This window comes from Hermetia illucens, chromosome 1 (assembly GCF_905115235.1).
Source record: "Hermetia illucens chromosome 1, iHerIll2.2.curated.20191125, whole genome shotgun sequence".
Taxonomy (NCBI): Eukaryota; Metazoa; Arthropoda; class Insecta; order Diptera; family Stratiomyidae; genus Hermetia; species Hermetia illucens.
The window spans coordinates 216,790,218-216,800,976 of NC_051849.1; positions in this window are offsets into that span (position 1 = coordinate 216,790,218).

The following is a 10,759-nucleotide window of genomic DNA, read 5'->3' on the forward strand; positions in this document are numbered from 1 at the left end:
CCGTTTTGATGCCATAAACTCCTAAGACCGTGACTGTTGTTATGGGAGCAGGGAGGCAGAGTCCAGTCGGCTCGGATTTTCAGAGCCAGTCCGCAGCCTGACTCTAGCCAGAGCTGAGCAATCGCACAGAAAGCGCATGAGGGTTTCCCTTCCTTCTCCGCAGCTTCGGCAATGCGAGTTGTACGGTATGCCGAGCCTAGCGGCATGGTCCCCTATGGGCCAGTGCCCCGTGCAGACCGCCGTAATCTTGAATGCATTTGCACGCGTCTGGCATAGGAGCTCTCGTGATCGGGCTATGTTATAAGCGGGCCAAATTCTCCTTGACTTGGCACAGCTCGTAAGCCTTCGCCATCTCAGGCCGCGGCTGCTAGGTAGTGCGAGTAGACTCGGCCCCCGACAGCCGCCAACGGAACACCTGTATTCGCCGAGGGACTGCCAAGATCAGAGCCTTGCCTGGCCAATCCGTCAGCCGGCCCATACCCCTCTATGTTCCTATGCCCGGGAACCCAGAGGAGAGTGACCTTGAGCGTGCCGCCCAGACCGTTGAGCGTGTCTCTGCACTGCCCCACCAACCGGGAAGATGTCGTCATTAAGTACAAAGCCTTGATGGCCGCTTGGCTGTCGGTCAGAATGGCTATGTTACGCTTGGGGCTCGAATCACGCTCCAGCCATCGACAGAATTCCAATGTCGCCAGGTTTTCTGCGTAGAATACACTGGTGAAACCTGGGAGACCATACGACCTGGATACACCGTGTGTATTCGAGAAAACCCCCGCGCCGACTCCATAGGCCATCTTTGATCCGTCCGTAAAGAATACCGTGTCATAGTATTGCAACATGCCGCCGGTCTTCCATTTTGCCCTCGTTGGAAGGTCCATAGCAAAGTTTCTCGTGAAGTTCAGCTTGCGTGTGACATAGTCCGTGGGGGATGCCCAGATTTCCCGCGGTATTTCATCTAGGATGTTGCTGTGGCCGTAAGACCTCGCTGCCCAGCATCCGGACTCACGTAGTCTGACGACACTGCACGCTGCAACATATTTAATGTGGAGGTCTAGGGGGAGGAGATGCAGGAGTACATTGAGAGCATCTGCCGGGCAGGACTGCAGAGCCCCAGTAGCACCTGTGCGCACGGTTCTTTGAATCCTATTAAACTTCATTCTATTGTATTTTTTCTTCAAAGCCTGCCACCATACAATAGAGCCGTACGTTAGGATCGGACGCACTACAGCGGTGTACCTTCAGAAAACCATCCTCGACCGGAGACCCCATTTCTTTGCAAAGGTTCTTTTCCAGGCATAGAAGGCTATGCAGGCCTTCTTAATCCTTAGTTCTATGTTCAACCTCCAATTCAGCTTAGGATCCAGGATTCCACCCAGATACTTTACATTAGAGGAAAGAACCAATCTTTGTTCATTCAGCCGTGGTAGATGGAATTCAGGTATCCTTGTCTTAGTGGTGAATAGCATCAGTTGCGTTTTGGTTGGGTTTATGCTGAGTCCGCATCTTGCGGCCCACAGGCACACCTTTCGCAACGCTCCTTCTATGATGTCGCTCATAATGGACAGAAACATCCCTGATACTAATATCACCAAGTCGTCGGCATACGCTACCACCTTCACCCCGCTGCTGTCTAATGTACGTAAAATTTTGTCCATTACTATTAACCAGAGCACCGGTGAGATGGCACCACCCTGGGGCGTGCCTCTGTTCACAGCTCTGGTCAAGTGGTTGCCTCCCAGATCCGACTGGGTTATCCTGGTACTCAGCATGGATATAATCCAATGCGTGAGATACCCCTCCAATCCAATACCGGTCAAGGCTTCCTTGATGACATTGGTACTGACGTTGTTAAAAGCTCCCTCTATATCCAAGAAGGCAGCAGGGGTATACTGCTTTAACTGCAGCGACCGCTCAACCGTGCCAATTACCTCGTGGAGGGTGGTTTCTGTGGACTTAGGGAAAGGTGTTCTCTCCATAATCGTCCTTAAGTGAATGTTCAGGACGCGTTCTAGGGTCTTCAGCACGAAAGAGGTCAGGCTGATTGGTCGAAAGTCCTTCGCGAACTTATGACCGCGCCTGCCCGCTTTCGGTATGAAAACCACCCGTGCGCTCCTCCAGGACTGCGGTACATATCCTAAAGTGATAGCTCCGGTAAATCTCAACAAGCCACGACACAACCCTTTCCTGCTGCTTCTGTAGCATGACTGGCATTATGCCATCTGGCCCTGGAGACTTGTATGCGGAGAAGCTGTTTATAGCCCAGCCGATCTTATTCTCGGTAATTACCGATTTGATAGTCTCGCACAGGTGGGGTTGCCGCAAACCCTCCAAATAAGGTTTGACTCACCGTCCTCCTCGCTGGAGGGAAAGTGAGTTTGAACCAACAGCTCCAAGGTTTCGCTAGAAGATTCCGTCCAGAAGCCTTCCGACTTTTTAAGGAAGGATGGGCTCTTATATTCCTTGGATAGAATCTTACTGAGCTTCGCCGATTCACTAGTGCTTTCGATGTTCTGACAATAGTCCAGCCAAGACCACCTCTTGGCGGTCCTGATGGCCGACTTGTACTTCTCCAGGTAGTCCTTGTATGGCTGCCAGTATTTTTGCCTGTAGCAGATGTTGAAGAGTTCTCTGGTCAGCTTCCTAAGGCTAGAGAGATCGTCATTCCACCACGGTGGCAGGGTCTTTTTGCTGTACTTAGTAAGATACGAGACTTTAAAGGCGGTATCAAATGCTTTCTCCAGAGCCCCGACCTTTGACTCCAGTTCGTCTGTCGTGCCAATCATACCAATTTGCGCACCGGAGAGTTTGTTCTTAATTACCTGACCAAACTTTCTCCAATCGATCCTCCTGGGGTCTTTAAAGGGCTTGGAGACCTCTTCGGCGACATCTAGACTGAAGAGTATCCAACTGTGGTCAGAGACGGATCTCTGGTCAGACACTCTCCAGTCCTCCACCCTAAGAATCCCATTGTCGGTTATTAGGGTGATATCAAGGACCTCATCCCAACCATTACAGTTCTCCGAGCAGGGGAAATGGAAGGTTGGTGTACTGCCCCTGTTGCACACCGATAGATTTGAAGTAATAATAAAATCAAAGAATGACTCACCTCTTTCGTTGATTTCGGAGCTGCCCAAAGCATATGCCTTGCATTCGCGTCACAGCCTATCAGCAGGTTGGCTTTCTTTGTTGTTATGGTGTTCGTCAGATGTTGTAGTTCTTCTGGTGGAGCTGATCGGTCATGAGCCATGTATGCCGAGGAAATATACACGTTCTCTGCCCCCGCCTGCTCCAGCTTGACCACAGCTAGGTCACTGGAACTCAGGTCCGGGCACAGGAAAACGTGCAGACTCTTCCTCGCAAGAACACATGCTCTAGGTCTATCCTGATCAGCGTCTCCTATAATAATAATAATAATCGTTGGCGCAACAATCCATATTGGATCAGGGCCTTGAAGTGTGTTAGAGCACTTCATTCAAGACCGTAACGGTACACTACAGAACACTGTAGGAGGCAATATGGTCAGCATTGCGCTCGCCCGAGATTATTACCCTGATTTGACTCGGGTACTTATTCACAGCTGAGTCAACTGGTATCCGACGTCAAGTCACGATACAAATTCCACTGCCACCAGCAAGATTTGAACCGCGGCCTTCCGTATGACAACCCAGTGCTCTAACCACTGAGCTATCCGGCGTCTCCTATGCTGTGGAATAAATTAAAATATTTGCTTTGGAGCCCTTTGATTGTTCGGTCGCTTCCGACCCAGGGCTCCTGTATTAATGCGATGTCGATGTCTTCCTCTAAGAGGAAGACAAGCAGATTAGCCGAGGCGCACTTCGAGTGGTGCAGATTTATCTGCGTTACCCTCAGCATGATCTGCTTGCGTGGGGTTCGCCAGCCCCCGACGTACCGTCGATTGTCATCTTCTCCAACAGCCCGTTGGTGGCGTCGATTGGGTCTAGGTCGTCGGCCGGTTCTGCAGAGCGGAAGACTTTTTCCTTGGCGTTCCTGACTCCGAACCACACTTTATAATCGGCCTTTTTCAGTGCATCCAGGCACTTCTCGTTTATGCGGAGTAGTATAGGCTGGCTGTGTGTCTGAGGTTCCTCCTCCTTGATAACAAACCCAGTCGTCCATGGGAATCCCGAGGTTGTGAAGGCGTAGGAATTGGACGAGCTTGTCCTTATCCATGCGGATCTTCGGCAACCAGATGCGAGCGACCGGTCTCCTGGGAATCTCGTCGTAAGGGATGATCTTGAGCTTAACGCCCTCCCAGGCGTCACTGATCTTAGCGACACACGAACCGAGAAAGTCCTTAGAGAACTGGTCCATGCAAGCTATTACGTGGAACCCACGGACCACCTGAGATGAATCAAAGTGGGGAGTCCCGGGTGTTTGCCTCCGGTGTCCAGGAGATGCTCATATACCATGCCCGACAACCTGGCGTCAACACTAGTCCACACCTCCTGCGCTAGTTTGCCGCTAGCAGAATTGCCATACGCCAGCGCCCCACGTAAGTGATTCCTGGCCACGTCGCTGAAGGGCTCGCAGTACATGGCCCGCCGGCTGACGGTTGCTGTCCAATTTTCTTCGGATGTTGCTTAGCGTCTGCACTCTTGACCATTCTGCTCCGCTTCTTATCTTGCTCGACCTCGTCATGAGATCGATTGCATTTTAGAGCGATGGACTTCGCCTTCTGCTCGTCAGCCAGGCGTTTGCTATTGTATTAATCAACAATCGCCTGGTATTAAGCGAGGTCTTTTTCATCCCGCTCGTCGACAGTACCGGCCTCCTTATTCTTAGCAATCTTGCTGAGAATATGCATGGCCTTCTAGTACTGGCTCTTGAGCAGGACACCCGTGGAGCTTCGCTTCTTAGCCGGTTTCCGGCGACCGACATTCTTGTTGGTTTTCGCTTTCGAGGGATCTCCCGACGCTGAGGGATTCGGGTCAGGAGTACTATGTCTAGTACTCGCTACACCCAGCTTGACGGCAGTAGGTTTCAGGCTGGAAGCCACTAGTCCGTCTGATGCCTCGCTCCGGGAGGTCCCTGCGGTTGGTTTCAGCACAACGGTGCTACGGCTGGCACCGAGTGTACTGCTCTCGACGGCTACTGTCTCCTGGCTGGAGGTCAGCAGCTAGTGCTCCGATGATGCGCCTGGCATCACCCCCTCTTCTTCTATCGTCGTTTTTGTTATTGTTTTCTTGATAAATGAGTCCATGTCTTGGTCCCACGAGTAGTCCGGAAAGAATGTCCACCTTGGCTGGCCCGGCCACCAGGACAAGGGACTTATTTGAAACTGAAGGTGTCCAAGGTATTCAGAGATCGCATACTAAAGACCAAGCTCCCCACTGGCCACGCAGCCCTCGGCGTATGCTGTTCCACCTTGGCTTGGGGTCCTATTAGCACCTTCTCCAGTGCAGGGAGGACGATCCCCGGGCTGTTGCTTCAGTCCATCCCCCCGCCAGATCTACTTGCCCCTAACACATGACCAGCAGACAAGCAGATCCTTGTCAGTTGGATGAGCCTAATCCCAGCCCGGCCCTACACACTCTTGGCCCGCCCGAAGAGGGTTTCCAGTGGCCACCACGCGGAGGTCGTGTGAGGACTTGCCGAATTATGCAACTTTAACCTGAATCATAATCAGACCGGGCCGCCCGGTAGATCCTACTGGTCTTCAAAGTAGAATTTTTCCTCAAAGTTTTTGTTATGTACTTTGCTGAAAATTCCCCTAAGAACATTTCAAGGGTATCTTTCCTCGAGGCTTTCTTTTCTATAATTTAAAGACCATCACGAGGCTCATGGGCTCAAAAACCGGGACTAATCTCCAAAGCAAACCGAATTGTCGGCAATCGTTATTACATCATCGAAACCAGAGATTAATTTTGCTTTAGGATTAATTAGAGGTCAATTAAATGATACGCTTTAACCATTTTCTAATTTCGTCTGGGACGAGTATAAATCTTCAAAAAGAGATTCATGTATCTAAAATACACCCACACATCGCAATTAAAAACCAATTCCGTTTATGTCGACAATAATTGTCTTGGACGACAAATTACATAGCAAAAGAGACAATTTCTTTGCAGACAGACTTCTTTTGCGATATGGTCGTGAAGATACCACGCATCGAGTACGCTTATGGTACCAATGATGAGGCACACATGTTGTCTACGAACATTTTCAACCTGCGTTTGGTCGCATGTAAGCAATTTACTCTATCTTAAGAACAATACAAGAAGTTGATGTACCATTTATAGTTGTTTGTCCGGCACACATTGATTCATAAAATCTGGTGCTAATATACGTTGCATTCAAGTTGAGATACTACAAATGGATACCAGCAAACCGGCATGGGCTGCGGAAGCAGGACACGCACGACGCTCGTACCAGGCCATGGTATTGTGTATGTTAAAGTGCTCCCAGTGTGGGAAGAATCGGATAATAACAAATCGGTAAGGAAGTTAGTTGGGTTTTTTGCAACCAGACAGTATCAAGAGAGTTGGCCTGCAGTGATTTTGGTTACAGTTTTTGGTGAAAAACTTTGACCAGAGAAAGGTGGTCTCGAACTTCGGGTGATCAAATGTAAATCCCAGACGTGTATGATCACCACACGAACCAGGGAATGGAAGTATTTATTGCTCGCTATCAGATTATAGACATTCATAAGACTAACTGTCAAAATACCTGGTCCAATTGTCGGTAGATTTAGTATACATTTCCAGCAGACGCTCCGAGCTCTCCAGCCTCTGTAGTTTTCCCAATTTGGGCACCGATTTTTCAGCGTCTACTGTGCATAGAGATAAATGCTTGGGATCATGGCCTGAAACATTTTAGAAAGTCATTGGGCTCATATGAGGTGATATGTTTGCCTAAGAATGAATACTCGTACGAGGCGAGCCCACGCCTTCCGCTATTTGCTGGCTACTGTTTACTTTTCCATATAACTTTCAAATCTGAGTTCAGTTGATGATTTGATTTCCTACTGTCTGGGTTTTTCAAAGAGATGCGATCATCATCCGAGGATCTATTGAAAATGGCTTCCAGTTCTGATGTCAATCTGTCTGTTTTCATTTGTTATTCAGATTTTCTGTGAGTTTCACTGAGAGTTCCAGGACATTTTTTGAAGCTGGAAAACTAAAATTATATCTTTGACCCAGACGAAGATCGTCTGATATTGATAGCGGAATTTTTAGTTCTACCAGGAGATCTCTAACAGAGTATTTGTCTTAAGTAGCCATCCTGACTAATTTTGGTCTACCCCCCAAAATCACAGTCCCCTTTCAATTCATGTACCGAAACTGCAATAAAAATGGTGCTCAATTTGTAGATTTCATTCATGCAAAATGAAACTGAAACAAGACCAACGTCAATTACAGAAATTTTGCCTGAAACTTCAACTTGTGGGCAGTAGGTTAGCACAGTTAATGGCTTCAATTTGCCTGTGATGCCTTGAGGCATCTCAATTTCCCCGTTCATACGGAACCTCCGCACATTTACCATGAATGAACCATTTCATTCATAAAATTGTTTAGTAACTGTAGACTGCTTACTAAGGAACTCATAGTTGATTTCTTAGTGCAACACTGAAACTGTTTTATATGGCCTTACATGCTGTCTTGCAAACGTGCTGATAATCCGTAATTCAAGCCACAAGCCATCGATGTAGTCACCATGTACACACTTAATAGTAAGGTCACCCACAGATATGAGGATTTTGTCAAGTAGTTCAACCAAATAAGTTTGGAGGAATATGATTCGCACGGATCACTCAGGACATTGCCCATATTTATCCTGGAAAATTTCGTCCAAAGAATTCCAGACACCCCGAAACGTAGCGCAGATAAATCTGCATCACTCGAAGTGCTCCTTGGCTAACCTGTTTGTCATCAAACCCGACATTGTACTAAAATAAAAGTCCTAGACTGCAGGAGACCGAATCATCATGAGCGCCTCTCTGCGTCCGGACCTCTATTACAGTGATCTAACCGGGATCAAACTTGAGAAGGCGAGTACGGAGAATATATATATCCTCGCAGCTTCTCTGGCTCACGACCGATCAGAACCATCGCACCAACGTTTAACTTCACCAGTTGGGGAATTCAATCTGAATCACATTAGTCAAGTGTCTTACTTTTTCACAGACCCTAGAAGTACGTAGGCCGAGTAGGACGAGAGGCAAAACTTGGGTCCAGGGCGGATCGTCGCGTGCCATAATGGCGGCTTTCAGCGTCCGGTGCCAACGTTCTAGCATCCCATTGGATTGCGGGTGGTATGCAATAGTCCGCTGGCGTTTAAAACCAAGGAGTTTGCCTAACTCAGAGAGAAGGGTGGACTCAAATTGCATTCCCTGGTCAGTGATGACCACTGCAGGGACGCCAAAGCGAGGTATCCACTCTCGACAGAGGGCTTAGGCACATGATTGCGCCGTAATGTCTTTCAGAGGTATTGCCTCAGGCCACCGCGTAAACCTGTCGATGATTGTGAGACAATACCTATAACCGTGCGAGTCTCGCAAAGGCCCTACTATGTCGAGGTGTATTGTGTGGAACCGCTTGGTAGTGCGGGGCAATGAGCCCACTTCTTGCCTTACATGCCTGGAGACTTTACACTTCTGGCATGCGATGCACTCTCTGGCCCAGGAATTGACGTCCTTATTCATGGAGGACCAGAAATATTTCTCGGTGACCAGCCGATTTGTTGTCCTGATGCCTGGATGGGCTAAGTCGTGAACTGCGTGGAACACTTCCTTGCGAAAGGTGGCCGGAATGTATGGCCGAGGTCCCTTTTCCGAGTCTTCGCAACAGAGAGAGAGGTTTGAGCCGAAGATGGGCAACTTCCGAAATTTGTATTTGGGGTTGGATTTGAGGCTCTGAAGTGCTGCGTCATCCTCCTGCGCCTTGGCAATAGCCGAGAAATCGAGTGAGGCGGGGATGTTAACCTCGGAGACACGAGACAAAGCGTCAGCAACTATGTTGTCCTTGCCGGACACGTGCTGGATGTCTGACGTAAACTGGCTTATAAAGCTCAGGTGTCGAAACTGACGAGGGGACGCTTTGTCAGGCTTCTGTTTCAAAGCATACGTGAGAGGCTTATGGTCCGTGAACACTGTGAACGGCCTGCCTTCTAGGGAGAAACGGAAGTATTTGATGCTCAAATACGCGGCGAGCAGTTCACGATCGTAGGTACTGTAGTTCCGTTGAGCGGAATTCAACTGCTTCGAGAAGAAACTCAACGGCTGCCAAACTTGATCCACCTTTTGGTAAAGGGCAGCACCTACTGCGATGTCAGAGGCATCAACAAAAACGGCTAGTGGTGCATCTTGCAGAGGGAATGCCAAGAGTGTAGCGTCGGCCAGTTATTGACGGGATTTGTCAAATGCGCGGATAGCCTCTTCAGACCACACGATCTCTCGTGTGTCCTTAGTTTTGGGGCCAGACAAGTACGCGTTCAAAATGGACTTGGGCCTTGGGCAGGAAACGACGGTAGAAGTTTAGCATGCCCAAGAACCTCCTCAACTCCTTCACTATCTTTGGACGCGGGAAGCTTGTTATCGCTTGCACCTTGTCTGGGTCGGGCTATATTCCTTCAGGGGAAATGAAGTGGCCGAGGAATCTCACCTGTTTTTGAAGAAATTTGCATTTCTCAACGTTTAGGATTAAACCGGCCTCAAGGAGACGTTGAAAAATGCACTCGAGATCGAGAAATCGAGGTTTCGCAGGACTGAGTGAATGACCCTTTGAAAGGTTTGCGCCGCATTGCACAATCCGAATGTCTTCAGGAGCTACTGGGATTTGGTGATAAGCCTTGGTTAAGTCCAAGGTCGAAAAGATGCGGCAATTCGCGAGGTGATGCGAAACCTCGATTTCTGTTTCGTATATTTGGGTGACGTTTTGGTCGCTTCTTCCAATGAGTATGTTTAATTAAGTCATACTAAGACTAAAAATCGTTTGGCGGAAATTTGGTCTGATTATCAAAACCAAATTTCCTGGTGCCCCCAATGATACTATCTACGCAAAAGACAAAATAAAGTCAATGTTCGTAGCTATGGCGGAAGTATCGGAAGGTGTCTTTAGAGCCTTGTGCCCAACAAAATACAGTTAACTTCTGGTAGTTTAACGTGAGTACCTGTCGAGTTGACTTAACCTCACTTTCTTCTTCCACAATCCTAACCCCGCTGAGACAGGCACAACGGTACCGCTCTATACTGCGTGCATGGACCAGCATTCATACTGGTGCATGCAAGACCTACCTAAATCTTTACCGAACTAAGGAGTATGGCACCAATGTTGAAACGCAACTCCACTTTTGGGTCCGAAGTTTCACTTCACTTCAGCGTCAACCACAACCCCCATGTAACCTCCCTTAGGGGGCCAACCGCTACAACGGAACTGAAAGTACATGAGTCAGGAATTTTTTCTGAGACATGTAAATTCAGAGGGGTACCCCTTGATCCGTGGTACCATTATACTCGTGGTAAGGTTTCTTGGCCAAAGCCACTTCATATGACTTCAGACAGACTCGGAACTGATCACCCTAATTAAGCCTTGGGGCATTCATGACGGCCAGCAAGTCAAAGTGAGTGCAATATTCCTACTTCTTTGCAATCAGAGAAACCCGAACGTAATAGGCAACACGGCCTCACCTGTCAGCACTCATCAGCATATCCTCGACAATGTTATGTGGAGACTGACGAATCCCATTCCAGCTTCCACAAAAAAAAAACCGGGATGGGCATCGTGCACAAGTCCATTGCAAA